General features: G+C 41.9%; 1 long non-coding RNA gene across 1 annotated transcript; it reads left to right on the top strand.

Moving 5' to 3' along the window:
* The first annotated feature begins 1,092 nt into the window (after positions 1–1,092).
* LOC115645181 lies at positions 1,093–8,635 on the top strand. The gene is made up of 4 exons (XR_003998676.1): positions 1,093–1,119; positions 1,732–1,828; positions 6,935–7,078; positions 8,449–8,635. It is a non-coding gene; the product is annotated as an uncharacterized LOC115645181 (long non-coding RNA).
* Positions 8,636–17,706: the final 9,071 nt, after the last annotated feature.

Consider the following 17,706-nt stretch of genomic DNA (forward strand, 5'->3'; position numbering starts at 1 on the left):
TCAACCTATTGCATATTTTCTCTACAAAACCATTTGCTCACTCTTAAGTAAGAATTCTTATGCATGCATAGACCCAAATTCTGCTTGAGTTAGAATCAGAGAATAGAATCATAGAATATCAGGGTTGGAAGGGACCTCAGGAGGTATCTAGTCCAACCCCCTGCTCACAGCAGGACCAATCCCCAATGACATCATCCCAGCCAGGGCTTTGTCAAGCCTGATCTTAAAAACCCTCTAAGGATGGAGATTCCACCACTTCCTTAGGTAACCACATCTACTCCTGACAGATTCAACACTGTGAGCTAAGATCATCAGTGAAGACTCAGGGCTTGTCTACATCAGAAAGTTGCAGCGCTGGTGAGGGAGTTACAGCGCTGCAACTTTGAAGGTGTACACATCTGCAGGGCATCACCAGCGCTGCAACTCCCTGTTTGCAGCGCTGGCCGTACTCCCGTTTTGTCTCGGGTGTAGAGGATCCAGCGCTGGTAATCCAATGTAGACACTTACCAGCGCTTTTCTTGACCTCCGTGGAAGGAGGAAGCCTCTGGTAATCAAGCTGGTCTCCTTTCCCGGTTTGCTCTCTCGTTCCCGGAACCCCGAGCAAGCAGGTCTCCTTCCCTGCGGTTTGCTGGGTGGCTCCGGGAACACGAGAGCAAACCGCGGCGATGCTGGTCTCCTTTCCCGGTTTGCTCTCTCGTTCCCGGAACCCCGAGCAAGCAGGTCTCCTTCCCTGCGGTTTGCTGGGTGGCTCCGGGAACGCGAGAGCAAACCGCGGCGAAGCTGGTCTCCTTTCCCGGTTTGCTCTCTCGTTCCCGGAACCCCGAGCAAGCAGGTCTCCTTCCCTGCGGTTTGCTGGGTGGCTCCGGGAACGCGAGAGCAAACCGCGGCGAAGCTGGTCTCCTTTCCCAGTTTGCTCTCGGGTTCCCGGAACCCCCCTTGAAGCCGCCCAACAGCGCTGCAGTGTGGCCACATCTAACACCACTTGCAGTGCTGGTTGCTGTAAGTGTGGCCACTCTGCAGCTCTGGCCCTATACAGCTGTACTAATACAGCTGTAACAACCAGCGCTGCAAAATTTTAGATGTAGACATGGCCTCAGGAGTTCAAGCTTCCTGGAGTGGGTGAGTTTCCTCATTTTCTCTCTCTGTTTCCTTTTCTAACTCAGGTATTAAACTGTAAAAATGTAACTTACTTTGTTTAGGCTCTCCTTGTGATGTAAAGATGGGGATAGGGACATGCTACATCTGGGACAAATAAAGGTGTCAGCTTGAAAGTGCTGTTTGACTCATTCCATTGGGCACACAACCAGTACATTGATAGAGTTACACAACCACCCCCCTCCAGAAGAGTAGAATTATCAGGGGGAAAACCCAGACAAGTAACCCCAATAAATGAGCATACCCCAAGTAATGGGCAAATCTGGTAAAAGTACAGAAATACTAAAGGTATTCCTGGCTATCTCCCTGAATAATAAAGAATCTTTACAATAACTGTATAATCATTTCTTAAATGGTTTGCATGCCTGTAATCATGGTGATTTCTTTATTGCTCCCAATTTCTATATTGTTTATCTGTGTGGTGTCTGTTTTTTTGATTTTCTTAGGCTGATATATAAGTAATTTTGCTGTGTGTAAAACAATTTAGATGATGGGATCTAATTTATTAGATAATCAAGTATGATTGATTAAAGACATTGCTGAGAATGAGGTGATACTGATATGTGTATGTTACAGGGGTTTCTCTATTTCAGATTCTTCAGATTTCCAGACAACTATTTTCTCCCAAAAAGTTGCACCAAGCAAAAAATTACCTCAATACACATAATGGCAAGTAAGTAGAATTTTTCCATGTGTTCCCATGGAGGGGAGGGCTAGCTCAGTGGTTTGAGCATTGGCCTGCTAAAGCTGGGGTTGTGAGCCTAATCCTTAAGGGGACCATTTATGGATCATGGCAAAAAAAAAAAAAAAAAAAAGAGCAAGGCCAAAAAAAGCTGTCAGGGACAGTACTTGGTCCTGATAGTGAAGGCAGGGGACTGGACTCAATGACCTAGTTCTGTGACATAAGTATATCCCCATATATTATTAAATATTAGATATTTTTTCAAAACCCATTATCTTCAAGCAACTCTGCTTGTTTTTTTATTGCCTTTTTTGCTGTTACATTTACAGTCCTGAGTCACTATGTCTATACATTGTTACAATCTTGTAGTGATCTCCTTATCTCTGATAACATTCACTCTTCATTGAGCGAATACAGCCAAAATTTGCAAGCCACAAATATTTCAGAATAATGCACATGCCTGCAATTTATTTATGTCTGTCATGTCACTGGCCTATGAATGATGTATTGTTGATTTAGGTTTACCCTGCTTATGGGTTTGCAATGTCATTGGAACTAAGCAAGGAGGAAGCCAGTGGAAACAATGAAAGGGGCCACTCTGGTTATCACCTTGGGATCAGGGGTGTGCCCTGTACCCCCAAACCTTACTTCCCTTTACACATATTCACACAAAAAAAAGCGAAAGAGCGTGCCTCGATCACCCAATAGGTCAATTTGGCACATTAGCCAGGAGGAAGCAGATCCTAAGTGTTTTCAACCACAGACTCCATCCCTCCCGATTTGCAACCCCATGGACCAGTGGAGGAAGCAGATCGTGAGTGTTTTCGACCACAAACTCCATCCCTCCCGATCTGCAACCTCATGGACCAGGCAGCAGCAATTCCTGAGAAGGAGCACAGATGGTTTCCTTATGTGACAGAAACTGCAGCTAGTTGGAAAACGGGAGGGTTGCTCAAAGTGACGTTACATTGGCCGGGGAATGGGTTGTGTGAGGAGCAGACACTGGCAGGCACATGAAGTGTTAACAGGCGTGGGCCCAGACTCCGCCACGTGAGGAGCCGCACTGCTTCCCCCTCCGCCCCGGAAACACCCCGCATACCCCGGTTGTCTCCACGTGCCTCGCCCACCCGCGGGCTGACGGCGGAGGCACCGCCCTGCTCACGCGCCGCCCTTGGCTAGCGCTGCGCGAAGCTCACAGACTCGCTCGGCACAAGGCTGCAACCTGCTGGCTCTGGGCAGAGCCCCCTGCGGCTCGCGAGCCGCGCTGCTAGCCAGAGCCAGGGTGCCTGGCCTCCCTGCGCTAGGCGGGGCTGTGCCTCAGTGCCTGGAGGCTCAGCCTGCACCTCCCCCACATCGGGTGCCTTTCTCTTCCCCACCTTGGCTTGCTAGTATGGGGGGCGGGGGAGGGCAGAGAAAGAGAGAGAGAGAATACGAATAGCTATTGAGCTCTTCTGCGGCGCTGGGAAACTCGGTGTCACTGCTAAACACAAGGGTGGAACAAACTGTGACTAAACATATTGCAAGGGACTATTCAAGGTGAAGGGGCCAGTTAACACCCCTCCAGCCATAGGGCGGAAAGGAAGGAGAAGCATGGGAGGCTACTGGCAGTGGTTTACACATTGTTGCAACAACAATAGGTCCAGATATTAATACGTGATAGCTGGTTCCAGTCCTGCCAGGTCTGTGCCCCGCAAGTGAGGCTTTCACTCAGCGCTTTGGTGCAAGTGAGGGGTAACTTCCTGTTTCCTCCAGCCTTTAGTGTTCCCTTCCCAACACAGAGCGGCAGTTCTGGCAGTGTCCACAACTACAGAAGCGCTTCAGGGGCAGAGTGTTGTTCTAATGTGCAGTCAGCCAGGGGATTATGTAAACATGAAAACTCTGCCTAACTGTTCACATTTCATAGCAAAGCCATGAGGTGTATTTTCATGTCACTTTCACTAAATTATTCACTTGTCATAAAGCATCAAGAGAAATGTGTTGGCCTCCAAAGTACTTGCAAAAGAGAACTGATTTTGAAAGGATGCCACAGGTATTGGGGGGAAGGAAACCTACCTACATACAACACCCCAAAATGAAGTCAGATACAGTACAGTTGCTTTTATTCATTTGTTCTAAATCCCTAGGAAAAACATATGTAAAAAAAGAAGAAGAACCACATTCATTACTAAGTATCAGAGGGGTAGCGTGTTAGTTTGGATCTGTAAAAGCAGCAAAAATCCTGTGGCACCTTATAGACTAAAAGACGTTTTGGAGCATGAGCTTTCGTGGGTGAATACCTACTTTGACAAGTGGGTATTCACCTACGAAAGCTCAAGCTCCAAAACGTCTGTTAGTCTGTAAGGTGCCACAGGATTCTTTGCTGCTCATTCATGATTAAAGTGAGCTCAACAAATCATTGGTCGCTGTTTATCATTTGTTATGGTGAGAGGTGAACAGAAAAAAAATGTGTGAACAAGCTGCGTTTCAGCATGAAGTCAGTCATTTTCAAAAGGACAAATGGGAAGAAATAGAAGCAACACAAAAAAGAAAAACTAGGCCTATAAACACAGTTTATAATGTTCATATACGAGGAAATGAAAGTTAATGTTTATATCATATCACCATTTTAAAATGGTTTCAGGCACTAAAACTAAACACACACACACACACACACACACACACACACACACACACACACACAGAGAAAATGAATTAAAGGTAGACAGCCTATATATTCTTAATGAAATTCAAATACATTGTATATATTGCAGTATTTCCAACAGATACCACCATTCAAACACAAGATTCACACACAAACAAGAAAATAAAGGCCATGCTTTACTTGTGTGAGACAATGGGACTGCTCACATGCATGTGTGTTTCTACATTGGAAACTTCAAAGCGCTGCCGCGGGAACACTTTGAAGTGCAAGAGTGGTCAGGCGCGAGTGTTGGGAGAGCTCTCCCAGCGCTCCTCAAGGGGATTAGCTCCAAGCACCGTCTCCACTAGCACTTTAAAGGGCTCAGATTTGCTGCGCTCAGGGCAGCAATTTTTCTACAAATCCCATATTGAACATAGATGGGTGGGGGGAAGGAGGAGAGTCTCTCCTGTTTGCAAGCGAGCAGCTTTATCATAGTCCCATGCAGCTGCCAGTCATGGAGGTAGGCACCCACAACAGCAATCAATAGAGAAAGCAAGGGCTGCCATAAAAGGGAGAGTGCAGAGAAGGACAGGGAGGCAGAAAGGCTTGGGATAGCAAGGTGGTGACAGCCCTGCATCAGACTGCCTCCAAGAAAAAATAACCAGGCAAAAAGTGAAGGGCTGATAGACTTAACCGAAGGTGAGGGTGCAAGAACTTATCTGACTGAGAGCAAGGAGGGTTGGTCAGGAGAAACTGAGCCCTCCCGCCCTCAAGCAGTGACAATGAGTAAAGGGTTGCAGGATCAGAGCCATAACTGGCAAATCAAATACTGAACATGAACAACTACCCCTTATTAAACAAGCAGCCATATGCCTCCAACATGACTGCTCAGTTCTTAAAGAGACACTAACAGTATGAATGACAAGTGGTTGTGTGATTATTCTGGTTAGTTTTTGCCTGTAAAGATGTCTAATTAAATTGATAGAGATGTTGAGGATGACAATTTTGGCTTCTGAATCTATTTCTGTTCTAAACTTGATATTTATTCCCCCAGTAAAAAAAATTTTTGATGAAATCATTTTCTAATTATGTGTTCTTTAGACAATTATATACACTAGCTAAACAATCTAGCCAAATGTTTTTTTTCCAAACAGAACTATATATCAGTTGTCAAGCTTGTTCCTGTTCATTTAATTCAGTGATGACAAAAGCCACAAAATTTTACTTCAATTAAGTTAATGTCAAATGTTAATTCAGTAATTATAACAAACCTATAACAAATTAGGTGGTAAGAAAATGGGTCCCTCTTCCTACTGTGGAGATTATTGATGTTATTTCAACCTTTTCCTAATTGGTGTATGTATTCACAGACTTAGTTTATTCTAACCCTGGTGGCTTACAAGTCATATGGGATGTTCTCTTTACAAACATATACATAGACCACCATACATGTGTCTAAATAAAACAAATACATGACCTAATAGTGGGAGGTCAAATATTAGGTAGTCTCCACCCACCTGCAAAAGCATTCTACTAGCCAAATTGCGGGGGGGGGGGGCGAATATCTATATTGTATCAACCAGGAAACAGTCTTCCATGATTTAAGTAAAATTACATAGATATTAAGATATTGCTTAACAGATGTTGTTAGGAAGCCATCATGTGGAGCAGCCAATGATTTCTGCACCCCCATATAAATTGTTAGACTCTTTCCTTATTCCACCCAGAGCTCTTCACTCTACAAGAGCCCTCCTCCCTAGCCTAATTCTTGAGCTTGACTCTCGTACCATGTTCCTTTCCTCTGCTCAGCTAGGCTTAAACACCAATGCCTCTTCCCATTTTATTACTTCATCTGCCCTCAGACAATTGGCTGAATAGGATGTGAACAGATACAAAAAGCTTCATTTTTCCATTCCTTCTACTAAGCCATCTTTAAGTAGGCAACACTTAGAATTCAGAAACCGCCAACCATTCAGGAAATTTTAAAGCTAGAATATTGCATGGGTAGCAAATTACTCCAAAGACTATGGACTGTGCCTACTTTAGCAAGGAGATCTGAAAACAAAAGTTTGAGTCACAAACTAATGGACTATCAGTACACTGAGGTGCATTTAAATGAAACCACCAAATACCAGAGTAATTGGATACTTGATCCACTTGGTGCCCTTAAAAAAATAAATAAATAAATAAATAAATAAATAATCTACTGGTTGAACAGTCAGTATCCCAAAGATCATTTACAAATCCCTGGCTTTTGGAGTCTGAGAACCATAGGAATAGTTCCCTCTATTGTTACATGCTGTGAGGCCCATTATTGGTCAGTTTGCCACCAACTACATTACAGTTGAGACAAACTGTCCATCTAGGGTACTTGTGGCTCCCTTTGCAGTAGGGTCTGAGCACCTCACAAATCTTTAAATGTATTTATCCTCGACATCCTTGAGATGTAGGGAAGTGCTATCATTCCTATTTTACAGATGCGGGAAACTGACCGAGAGATCAAGTGAATTGCCCAAAGTCACATGAGAAGCCTAGAGAAGGGCAGGGGACTGAAGCCAGGTCCCAAACTAGCACATTAACTACTGGACCATCTGTGCCCAAGAAACCCATAATGCCAACTGGTAAGGAGGTTACAAGAATATCTTGATTCTGGGGTATGCATTCTGGTTCAGCAAAGAATGTCATATGAGGTCTTAAATGAAAGCTGGGGTCACATTGGACATTTCATAACAATATTAATGAAATGTATGTACAGATATTATGTAAGGAGCTGTAATTATATAACCCACACACATATACCAAAAATATGTTTAAGGCTATATCAAGGCATTAATCACCAGCAGAGGTGAAAAGAGGTTTTCCTGCAGACAGGCAATCAGAAATCTAAATTTCTATCAGCACATAAATTAAGCATTGTAAAGTAATGATGGATGTCCATTTACACACAGTCAGATGTTTACAAAGAAATTTAGAGTCAAGAAGGAAGCGGCACTCAGAAAAAACCCCAAGCCATGTGTGGTTATCCTGTCTGAAGACAGACAATGAACTTTGGGAGGTATATGTAGGAGTCAGTGCTTCATTTGTACTGAAAGAGATGCTGGGGCTCAAGCAATCTTTTTACATTCACAAATGATGCAGCAAGCCCAGAGGTGCCAGGGCTACAAACTGCTGAAACAAGAGGTGGCAGGTTTAAGCCCCAGCAAGCCCTGGCACAAATTAAGGACTGGTAGGAGGCGAAGAAGACACCCCCTCATCCTGCACATAGGAAGTAAAGAGACAATGTATTTACATTCATGAAGATGAGATCCCAGCCAACCTTGGTTGAAAACGCTGCAAAGGACTTTAAACAAGAGGTTAACCTGTTAGTTAAGTCCAGTCTCTGGAAAGCATGTTTTTAATTTGTTTTATATACAATCTTTTGTTTCCAATACCCTTACTCATTATCACTTGAATCTTGTGTACTAGACTTATCCATGTTTTCACTATAAATACATCTCAATGCAGTGATTTTATGCACAGTGCTGGTCCTGAGCTGACTCTTACAAGCTGATGTGTACTGTTCATTTGGGGAGAGAAGAGCTGTTATTTCTGTGGGTGTTCAGTGGAGAAAGGGCTGGACACTACAAAGGAACAGTTCAAAGGGATTCAGGTGTATCTGTTGTTAGCCTGTGTTATGCATGGCTAGAAAGGGTTAAACATCCTGCAAAATAAATAACCCTCAAAAGACTAGGGAGATACTGTTTGTTTGTATGTTTACATATGTATGAGTAGAGTCCACAATCTAATCAACAATCCCTGTCTGTGCTATATTCGGATATCACTTAACTGAAATTGTAATATGGGATATTTCAGGATATCATGGTATTCATCTCTCTTTGAAATGTACTGTGAATGGTGGAGGAAAAAGCAAAATGGCCTTAAGTTAATTCATATAGCCAAGTACCGGTGATGAACCTCCTTCAAAGTCATCCTAATTACCTTTTGTTCCCAGAGGAAATCCCATCTTGTCAAAGGGATATGAAATTGGATAGAAGATCCTTGGGTCCTGATTCTGTCATTTCAGAACTGCTTAGCCTTCATCAGGGGAAGTTTGAGTCAAAAGACTGAGGTCCCAGTTATTCTGGTACACCCTGAATATGAGATTTGAACATTGGACTATGACTTGTGAACTAAATTCTAAAGGAACTCTTCACAACTACAAAGCTCGCCATTTCAGCTATGAATCAATCTGCACCTCAGTGAATTGAGCGCCTGTCTGTATCTATATTGATCTTTTAACCATACTCTTTTGTGTTTAATAAATTTTAGTTTAGTTAATAAGAATCGGCTGTAGCGTGTATTTGGCTAAGATATGAAACATTCATTAACCTCATTCATTAAAGTGTCCGATCCTTTGAGATTGGTAGAACCTTCTCTTATGTGATGAAATAAGATTTACAGAAATTTTCATCATATTTGATGTGGGTATCTGGATGGAGGTCTGAGGCTGGATCACTTTAAGGGAATTGTGTTGTTTGGACTTCAGAGTTACTAGTAAGGTAATAAAGAAGCTGTTATATGCTGGGTTGGTGAATCCAAGTATTGGAATATCCACCTGCTTTTGGGGGTTTGGCTGCCTAATCGAGTGACCACAGCTGGCTCCCCACTGGGACCCTCGGTCACAGCCTGCAAGACAAAATAATGGCTGGCAGAGGGAAGAGATGAGTGCTTGAGTGGCTAATGAGCTGCTGGTGTCAGGGAGCAGACACCCATCTAAGCACAAGCAAGACACTTCCCTGGTGACAAGGTGACTCTCAGCCCTGGGTACTCGGAGACCATCACACCCTGCTTCCTTTACTCTCTCCACACCAGCTACTTACAGCTGAGCCAGCTTCATCAGCTGAGCAGCCAGAGGATCAGCTTGACTAGAGGTTATATTGGCACTAGAAAAGGTTCAGAAAAGGGCAACTAAAATGATTAGGGGTTTGGAGAGGGTCCCATATGAGAAAAGATTAAAGAGGTGAGGACTCTTCAGCTTGGAAAAGAGGAGACTAAGGGGGGATATGATAGAGGTATATGAAATCATGAGTGATGTGGAGAAAGTAGATATGGGAATAAGTAAATAACTTTTCCTTAATACAAGAACTAGGGGCCACCAAATGAAATTAGTGGGCAGCAGGTTTAAAACAAATAAAAGGAAGTTCTTCTTCACGCAGCACACAGTCAACTTGTGGAACTCCTTGCCTGAGGAGGTTGTGAAGGCTAGGACTATAACAGTGTTTAAAAGAGAGCTGGATAAATTCATGGTGGTTAAGTCCATAAATGGCTATTAGTCAGGATGGGTAAGGAATGGTGTCCCTAGCCTCTGTTTGTCAAAGGGTGGAGATGGATGGCAGGAGAGAGATCACTTGATCATTGCCTGTTAGGTTCACTCTCTCTGGGGCACCTGGCATTGGCCACTGTTGGAAGACAGGATACTGGGCTAGATGGACCTTTGGTCTGACCCAGTACGGCCATTCTTATGTTACAGTCTCACGTCTAAATAGCTGAAGGGCAGAGAGCTCCAGTGGACTAGATACGGGATTGAGAACACTACATCCTGCACTCTAACCCCGGTTTTGATACAGACACTTTTTGTGGGATTAATCAAGTTATTTAACCTGCCAGTCCTCAGCTATAAAATGGGGATAGTAGTATTTAAACACTTTACAGCACTATTCTAAAAATTCATTAGGATGTATTGTACAGTCACCCCCAATCTAGCCACCAAGAAAATGCTGAGATAGTGGTGGCCCACAAATCCTCAGTTTAATTAGATAATTCTCCTTTTCCATTTTTTTCTAAATATGGGCAACTGTGCATGGAGTCCAGAGTAAATAGCCTGGGCTCCACGTAGGAACTACCATACTGAATCGGACCTAGAGTCCCTCTAGGTCAGTGTCCTGTTTCTGGCAGATGCGTCAGAGGAAGGAGTAAGAATCTCATGATAGGCATATGCAGGATAATCTGCCCTCCCACATTAAATCTCATCCTTATTTCTCAGATACGGAGATTAGCTTCAACCCTGAAGCACTACATAGCTAGCAGGCCTATATGGGGCCCTAAAGGTTACATATACTACACAGAAAAGTGTTAATTAAGTTTGGGGAAGATCACAAGAATCAGCTCACTAATCCACATCTGAATCGTCAGGCCATCCTTATGGACAGTAGCATGATCATGGTTGACAGGAGTGGACTACAATTTGGTTGAAGGCAGCAAAAAGAATTGTTTTACAAATGCAACCAAAAATTCTAAGTTCCCCACCAGATCTGGCCTAAGGTAGGAAAACAGCAATTTTTGCCAGAGTCTGCCACATGTCATTTTATTTCCTTATAGACAAAAGGGTATTTTTCTTGATGTCTGTGGACATTATGTAACTTTTTCCTATCGACGTAGCATAGGGTTTCATTTTCTTACATATCTTGGCTCCACTTGGAGCGTATATAGGGGGAAAAAGTCAAACTACCCTATTCAGATGCTGTTCAGCATTTAGTAATGTGATATTACATGCTACAAATGAATTCTTGGCTCATGTGCCTTGGCACCTATTTATTGTGTTTTCTATGTGAAATGCTATAAAGCCTTTAAAGAGAAATGTTGCAGGTGCCTCATGGTTGTTTCTATTGCTAACCCTTGAGGTGTTACTCTCACTCACATTTCCTGATGTCCCAGGAAGATATTCTGGGGCACATCCTTCATTCACTCTAATGGAGCTGTGACAATTTACATCAGCTGAGGGCTCTGCCTCCTTGTCTCATGTACTGGATCTACCTGGAGTGATAAGGCTTCTAATATTTGTACAGTCATTATTTCAGTTATGTCTATGTGAGCTGGAAGGTGCCAAGCAATTCAATTACTCAAGATCAAGCAACATCATTAATGTATATTCTTCCCTTTGAAGCATTTTGCCAATTCTGAAGTCACAGGAAAATGCAATAGCATCTCACTTTTTTCTTTTTAATTCCTCCCTTTCCCTGTCCTAGCAGGAGTGTGAATACGAGGCAAGCAGCAGATTTCTCTTGGGCAGTTTAGGCAAGTAGTCTGAACCACCCAGCTGGTAAGCAATAGACAGCTTATGTGCAGGAGCGGCGCCAGGGTTTTTGGCGCTCTAGGCGGGGGTCCTTCCGCGGCTCCCAGTCTTCGAGGCACTTTGGCGGCTGGTCCCGAAGTGAGTGAAGGACCTGCCACAGAATTGCCAGTGAAGACCCGGAGTGCGGAAGGACCCCCCGCCGCCGAATTGCCACCGAGGGTGGCAAAATGCCGCCCCCCCAAAATCCTAGTGACAGTCGCCTAAATGGAAGCGCTGGCCCTGCTTATGTGCAAGAAGCAAAAGCCTGACTTAATCATAGATAAAGATCCACCTCCATGTTCACAGTGAGGACAAGAACCAAAACTAAATTCCCAAGTGTATTCTTCTAATAAATCCCAGGAAGTAAAAATTAAAACCACCACAAGATACTGCTTGGAATTCCGCCAATAAAAAAAAGAGTTTACATTTAATATACACGTTTTATGCCATATTTATGGCAAATGCCAATACCTCCATTACACTGCTCCTTTTTCAAGTCCTTTCTTTACCAATATGTAAAAAACTATTAAAATATGAACCTGAATATACACATTATAGTTAGTCTTGAACTTAAAGGCTGCCATCAAGTAGGTGTTGGATCTATTGACAAGCAAAGGCCTTGTTAAATCAGGTGTGCACACTAAGCACTCTGATCAGACTAAAAGGAGAGAGCAGTTTAATGCCACTATGTAGTGATGGCTTCTGTTGTTTCCAGCCGCAGGCCAAAGCAGTGGGATACATGGTAAGGTCTGCTCAGAAGCTAGACTATGTGGACTGAGGAGATTAGCTGGGACTGGTGGCAAACACAGGGGGTTGGGCAGCATTTTCCCCAGGAATTGAAATTAGGGTGAGTGTTTGAATTTACAGGGGGTAGGGCCGATGAGGGGTGAGACAGTGAGGGTGAAAGTGGGGTCTATGGCACCATAGTAAAAAACTGAAAAATGTTTCATGACTATTTTATTAGCTTTAACTGTTTTTAAAATCACACAAATTAAAATTGGCTACTCAAGCCTTCTATGAAGCACTACATCTACATCCTTCTTGGTTTCTTGTTATAATTCTGCACAACTCTGTTAATGAACTTCCAGTTATGTGTAACCCAACCCCAGCCAAAAATCTATCACTTGGGCAATGCAGCTCTGTTTGCTGGATACCTAGGTAGATTAGGCGTGAATGTAAATACAATCTGGTCCTGAAGCCTTTTCCCCCAGCCCCTAGCTCATCTCTAGCTGTCAGGGAGAGCTCATTTAGACTTTGCTTACAAATCATCATTTGAAATTATTAGGTTGGCCAATGTCCCTGAAATGAATGCACTGACATGGCTATAAAAAACAAAAAGCTGTACAAGGAAGCTAGTCTATGTTCATACTTTTCAAATCTGTTATACTTTTTCAGATATACAGTGTATGATAAAATGTGTGTATGCTTTTAAAGTGTGTATTAATGTTTCATTTTCAATTCAAATGTCCAAACAATCACTAAACTGGCAACACTGCATGTAACTAGTTCAAAAAACTGGGGGAGGTGTTGGGGAAATTCGGGGGGGAGGGAAGTGTAGGGAAATCTCTGGGCTAGGGGGTTGTTTGGTAAGCTATGTGTCAGAAAGAAAAACATAGTCGAAAGTGAGAGGCAGTGCTGAGCACGACCCTGGGAGGAAGCCAAGAAACAGAGCTTCTTGGGTAAAGAACTGATTGGAAAGGCAGGTTTGGTAATTTGAGCAAGGAAACTGTTTGTTTCTACTGTATTCAGGAAAGTAGGACTTTGTGTAACTTCTTAAAGTAAAAATACACCTGACCCTTCATTCATTTCTCCTCCTAGCAAAAGGAAATCCTGCAAGGCCCCAAATACTGGCCAACCACTTGGACCAAAAGGAGCATCAATATTGACCTTTAGAAATCAGTGTTCTCTTCTATCCTTCCTGCTTTTCAGAGATTTGTGTCACAAAATTCAGTCTAACTGTCCATGAACTGCAGGATAGAGTTGCTAGGATGCCAGATATAATTATAGCTATATGATGCTGCCAGTTAGAGTACTGAGGCTTTGAGTTTTGTTTCTTGAATCAACTTAGATTGTATTTTTCATCATGAAGCTTGAAATGAAAAACTGATTTAACAAAAGGTTTTCAGTTTATGTTTCCCCCCTCACCTAAACATTTTGCCAGCTTTGCAAACAAAAATTATGTGACATTAGATCTACCGACAAACACCATGCAAGTTTCTGCACAAACTCAGTAGAAATATTTACATTTTATCATAGTCAATTTCACATTGTGTTGGTACACTCTTTGATATGGATTTCCAAACACGGATATCATTGCTTTGGGTCACAGAATGCAATTTTGTTCTGTAATGGAAACATAGACCAAATAGATTTTAAGTTATTTATCTACCTGGGTATTAAATAACCCTTTCATCATAGCAGCGTCTTAAAAAAAATGTAAGTAGGGTTAACATATTTCAGACAAATTCTGCATTAAGATAAGTCACTTAGTGTTTATTTGGTTTCTTTGCTGGAATGGCAGTGGAAGAACTGATAAAACATGTAGCTGAGAAGCCATGAGAGTGTTTCATTGCCTGAATAGTGGTTTAGGGACAGATTTCCAAAGGTATTTAGGTGCCTAAAGATGCAAATAGGTACCTAGTGGAATTTTCAAGACAACTCAGAAAGTTAGGCACCTCTCTAATTAACTGCATCTATGGAGGTACAAATTCTGTAACTGTCCATAAAAACAAAACACTTTGGGTACTTAGAACCTTCCAGAATTTTTTTAACATGTATTTTTCTTGAAGAATCACCCTCTTGTTTTAGAGGACACTTCCAGAAGTCTACCAATCAGTGTTTGATATTTTCTCAGACTATAAATAGTAGCAAGGAAATGCATAATTATAGTCACTAGAAAAAAAAAAACATACCCTCCACTGCTACAATATGAGGTATGGAACAACAACAGCCGCCCACAACAAAATAACAGGATGTTCCTGCAATGCCACAGAGTAAGAGATACGAGGTTGTTCCTAAAACCAAGGTGTATATTACACATTAAGACAAAGATTAACAAACATTCCCAAAATGACATCTCAAGAATTTCTGCAATATAAAAATTGGATTAAAATATAGCCAAGTAGAAGAACCGATCCACATCCTTGTCAATATGTTCCACAGGCTTTGCCTCACCGGGCCATCATCAGTCCAGCAGATACCAACTCCTTTGTTGATGTTGTCCACCCTACAGCTACCTGAGAGAGGGGAACCTGTATTACAAAAGCCACAGCGTTCTTTCCTTTCCCAGCTTGGTTTGCCATGAGGAGAGGGATGGACAGGCCTTCCGTTTCCCAACTCTTAACCGAGTGGCTCCATCATTCACAGATGGCTAATTCCCAGAACCCTCTTCCTAGTCTTTTCCTCCCCCTGAAAAACAAGCAGCCTGCTACCACTAAGGAAAATAGGAGTCCTGACCCATCTTCTCTCGAAATGCTCATCTCAGGGCTCTAATAAATCATATACAGGAGAATAAGTTTAGCTTGCTATTAAGCATTGACTTCAAGACCCTTTCCTTATTCTCCAGTGAAAGCTTATCTTAGCATAGGAAGAGATTGCAGCTCAAATTAGACAGTCAAGACCAATGAGTTATGTATACCATGCAAGAAAAAAAAAACGTAACAGTGATTTTGGCTTCCTTGTAGTAAAACTGTGTTGGTTTTTAAAAAATTCTTTAAGTTTCAGTTTTGTCAAAGACAACCCATAAACTTGGCAGCATAATACTAAGAATTCAAAGTGTGGTGCCAATAATTTTCTTCTGAGTAGTTCTGATATCAGGAAAAATAAGTTTTATCTAAAAATGATATGTTACCTTTTCTTTGCCACACTCTAGTCATAATAAATTCCTGGTACTGGGGTAATGCTAGAGTTACTAGAACTGTTCTAACAAACATAGTTGCTAAAGAATATTTAAATGGAGGAAGATTTAAAGAGATATTCAGAATATTTGCAGAGAAGATAATTGGGAGTCAAACTGAGTACGGAAGTTTCATAAACAAAAATTTCTCCCCCTTCCATAGATTCCAGGATAATTCATTCATATAAAAGAATTGGGTAGGACATTTTCCATAACCTCAATTTTTTGATGAACAGCAATGTTACATTGTATTTGCAACTGGCCTTTCATTCATCTTCTCTCCTCAATCTCCCTTATTTTTCCATCAGTGAAGTTTCTTTGTGCCAGATCAAGATCTCTGATGAAATCAGATCCAACCTGAATTCTAATTAGTTACATTTAGAATGATTGACCCTCTCACAGAACAGAAAGGCAACAGGAGGTTACCATTCTAAAGATTTAAAAGGAGAAAAAAATCCCTCAAATACAGAAAGAAAATCCTAGAGAGGGATGCAGTGGGAAATCCACCCTCAAACAAACAAGGAAAGAAGATTATGAATACACAATTAGTAATTAACAATCAGTAAATTGAAACAGCTATGGACTGTTTTAAAAGCATTGGTTAAGCTAAAGAGGTTATCAAAGAGAAAGAACATCTGTCATCTCTCTCTCATTTCTAAACCTTTCCCTTACTTATCCAGACATGATGCACAGAAAATTTTATAATGAGAGATATCAGCTGTTCCAGACAAGTTTTAGCTGATGGCTATAATAATTTGCTGTTTACCCTTTACCTATAGGTTTTTTTTTGTTTGTTTTTTTTTAATATAATTACCACTGTCACTTTTATAAATACCACTTTTGAATAACCACCCTGAAGTAAGAGGATATCATAAGAAATAATAATTGTCTGGTTCTGGGATATCATGTTTGTAAGGCAACGCTTCCACTAAAGAGGTCACACTTTGCTGGATATAGGAGTGATCTGGAAGTGTGTGCATGGAGGAGGGGAGGGGAAGGGAGGGGAGGGGAGGGGGGAATTTACAGCAGGTTTTTCTAGTCATCACAGGTTGAATTCTCTGTTAGCATAATTCCACTGAAGTCAATGGTGTTACATCCACAGAAAAAATGTGTTAGTCATTTTCTTCCTATTCTAACCAATGCTATATATACCAAATAGAGCCTTTAGCATGAGAAATCTGAATTTGTCTGGCATTGGACCTCATCTAAATGGGATACTGAAGAACACTATATAAATACATAATAATTAAAGGTTACACAGGAAGGATAGACAGGGGGAAAAGGGAGGAGGTGTTGCCTTATATATTAAAAATGTACACACTTGGACTGAGGTGGAGATGGACATAGGAGACGGAAGGGTGGAGAGTCTCTGGGTTAGGCTAAAAGGGGTAAAAAACACAGGTGATGTCGTGCTGGGAGTCTACTACAGGCCACCTAATCAGGCGGAAGAGGTGGATGAGGCTTTTTTCAAACAACTAACAAAATCATCCAAAGCCCAAGATTTGGTGGTGATGGGGGACTTCAACTATCCAGATATATGTTGGGAAAATAACACCGCGGGGCACAGACTATCCAATAAGTTCCTGGACTGCATTGCAGACAACTTTTTATTTCAGAAAGTTGAAAAAGCTACTAGGGGGGAAGCTGTTCTAGACTTGATTTTAACCAATAGGGAGGAACTTGTTGAGAATTTGAAAGTAGAAGGAAGCTTGGGTGAAAGTGATCATGAAATCATAGAATTTGCAATTCTAAGGAAAGGTAGAAGGGAGTACAGCAGAATAGAGACAATGGATTTCAGGAAGGCGGATTTTGGTAAGCTCAGAGAGCTGATAGGCAAGGTCTCATGGGAATTAAGACTGAGGGGGAAAACAACTGAGGAAAGTTGGCAGTTTTTCAAAGGGACGCTATTAAGGGCCCAAAAGCAAGTTATTCCGATGGTTAGGAAAGATAGAAAATGTGGCAAAAAACCACCTTGGCTTACCCTTGAGATCTTGCGTGACCTACAAAATAAAAAGGCGTCATATAAAAAATGGAAACTAGGTCAGATCACAAAGGATGAATATAGGCAAATAACACAGGAATGCAGAGGCAAGATTAGAAAAGCAAAGGCACAAAATGAACTCAAACTAGCTATGGGAATAAAGGGAAACAAGAAGACTTTTTATCAATACATTAGAAGCAAGAGGAAGACTAAGGACAGCTCAATGAGGAGGGGGTAACAGTAACGGGAGACTTGGAAATGGCAGAGATGCTTAATGACTTCT

The sequence above is a fragment of the Gopherus evgoodei genome, chromosome 2 (assembly GCF_007399415.2).
Source record: "Gopherus evgoodei ecotype Sinaloan lineage chromosome 2, rGopEvg1_v1.p, whole genome shotgun sequence".
Taxonomy (NCBI): domain Eukaryota; kingdom Metazoa; phylum Chordata; order Testudines; family Testudinidae; genus Gopherus; species Gopherus evgoodei.